The following is a 2,500-nucleotide window of genomic DNA, read 5'->3' as shown; positions in this document are numbered from 1 at the left end:
TGAACACTACATTTCCCAACGGCGGAACTCCGCGGGATTCAGTGCTGGGCTAATTCCTGTTCGCTCGCCGCTACTAAGGAAATCCTGGTTAGTTTCTTTTCCTCCGCTTAGTAATATGCTTAAATTCAGCGGGTAATCTCGCCTACTCTGAGGTCGTCGGAACGTGAAAAAAAATTTTTTCAGAGCTTCCCCCCCCGAAAGCATTTTGCGAAACGTGTACAGAGCAACACAAAAAAAAAAAAAAATAAAAAAAACACAAAAAACCCTTAAAGCAAAAAAAAAAACCGTTTATCGCGCCTCACCAATATATCTTTTATAAAATTCGATATCCTCTCCAAATATAGATCTTCGAAACACTCGCAAGACGATTACAATCGGTATAACTTTAACGTCCGTCCGAAAAGTACTTTCGGGGACTAGACGACCGATTGATCTCGTGCGGTTTCGCTATTCGATCATTTGAAGAGAACAAAAAGATATATGGGGCGACCGACAAACGGTTTTCCGTAGAACCAGACTCGCGATTGCGTTGACACACACATCATAGCCACACCAATAGAAGAGTTTTAGGACGGTAACCCGGGTGGGGTGTTCTTTACTCAGAATATGTGCAACATCGGATCTATATAGCCATCGATACAATTCGTACACAAATGTGTCGTACGAAGAGAGAGACTTTTTTTCCTCTGGCAACATAACGGTAAGAGACATCCTTCCACACTCATAGGTTCCACTCCCTGGGGCTATGATATATATATACATATAAATTCAAATTCGAAGCAACGGTCACAATTCTACTCTATATTTTTGCGGGTTATGTGTTCTTTCGTTCAATTTCTTTCATGCGTTCGTTCGATCTCTGTACACAGTCTTCACATAGGACAGACTCGTGTAGTACGCTTTCGTGGGTTAAACCCATCTCGTTTCATTTCAGGCGACGTCGGGAGCGCGTTGAAAATGTACCAGTGAAATCTCGATAGTTCTACGAATACGAATCGTCCCGAAAAAGATTTTGTCACCGCTTCGAAGCGGTGTTTCAGACGGGCGGACGTATATAAAACATATACGACACACGACACCGCCTTCCACACTCACGCTAGTTCGAACACGATTTCCATCTCTCTCGAAGACTGTTAGACGTACGTAAAATTTCTCAATATTCATAGGACCGCGACAAACGCCGACGAAGCGCCCACCATTCGCTCGTACGTATATAGGCAACAAGTGCCATCAACGCAAGCAGTTTATAAGTACGTAAACGACCCTCAGCCAGGCGTGGTCCAGGAATTGTATCCGTGGACCGCAATGTGCGTTCGAAATGTCGATGTTCATGTGTCCTGCAGTTCACACGTTGACGCGCAATTAGCTGCGTTCTTCATCGACCCACGAGCCAAGTGATCCACCGTTCAGGGTAATTTTTCCCTTTTATTCTCTCATATATATATAATGTGTATTTGCTATCCACCACATTTTTGTGTTATATTTCGGAACAAGCCGATACCCGAAGAGCTCCAACCAGCGCGCGAAGGAGATTCGGGAGTCGTCGTACAACGACATAATTGTCCCTTAAAGAACGAGATATTTCCGTCGAAACCATATATATATGTACGAGCAAATCCAAAACCACTGTTTTCTTGCAAGTTCGACGGTCGGAGCGAATAGAACATTGAAAAGCCTTCTATCGAAGAAACACAGAGAGTATATCACCTCCAAAAACGACGGGGATATGGATATTCAAACTGGACAATTATCAACCCGATACTGGATTCGAAAAGTTTCTCTCTCCTTTCGTCGTTATTTACACCGGACGGACTCACGGCCGGCTCTAGCTGGGTGTCATATATATATACGTCCCACGCTCATGCTGCCACTAGCGCGCAACAGAGTAGGGTGTCAATGACAACGACACAGCATTGAAACGAGCTACACAAGCCGGTCTCTCTTGATACCAATGTAAACGAGCATTAAGTTATCTTCAGACTGCCCGATATTTTCGTCCTTTGGACTTTCCCAACGATTCCTTTTTTTCTTTTTTTTTTTTACACCACAGCGAAGACTTGAGGAAGCGTGATTAGCACGCTCGCATCCCTCCCTGTCCTACTACAACTGTGTGTGTGTGTGTGTAAAGAAAGAAAAAAGAATACATTGGCTTTCTCTCTATCGAGAAGATGGCCTACGCAACGCAGATCAAAGGCCTAATACGTGTAATATAATACGCGTCTGGCCGTGTATAAATCACGCACGAATGATCTGGTCGGGCCCAACTCTTCTCGTACGCTTATTTTTCCGTGTTGAGGCACTATCATAAAATCACACAAACCCCAACACGTGTGTGTCTTGGAAGGAAGATGGCCTACGCAACGCAGATCAAAGGCCTAATACGTGTAGTACACACGTCTGCCGTGTAAATCACGCACGAATGATCTGGTCGGGCCCAACTCTTCTCCACCACACCACATCCCAACTTTGTACATTTTTATATATTTTTGTGCGTTGGGGC

General features: G+C 44.3%; 1 non-coding gene and 1 pseudogene across 1 annotated transcript; both read right to left on the bottom strand.

Moving 5' to 3' along the window:
- Positions 1-156, bottom strand: part of LOC143260065 (large subunit ribosomal RNA) — a 2,983-nt pseudogene extending 2,827 nt beyond the window's left edge.
- Positions 157-1,259: 1,103 nt separating this feature from the next.
- On the bottom strand, positions 1,260-1,414 carry LOC143260080 (5.8S ribosomal RNA). The gene has a single exon (XR_013034170.1). It is a non-coding gene; the product is annotated as a 5.8S ribosomal RNA (ribosomal RNA).
- Between the last annotated feature and the right edge of the window lie 1,086 nt (positions 1,415-2,500).

Source organism: Megalopta genalis, chromosome 9 (genome assembly GCF_051020955.1).
Source record: "Megalopta genalis isolate 19385.01 chromosome 9, iyMegGena1_principal, whole genome shotgun sequence".
NCBI lineage: Eukaryota > Metazoa > Arthropoda > Insecta > Hymenoptera > Halictidae > Megalopta > Megalopta genalis.
The sequence above is the reverse complement of the archived record's forward strand: the minus strand, read 5'-3'. Positions and strand labels throughout refer to the sequence as shown.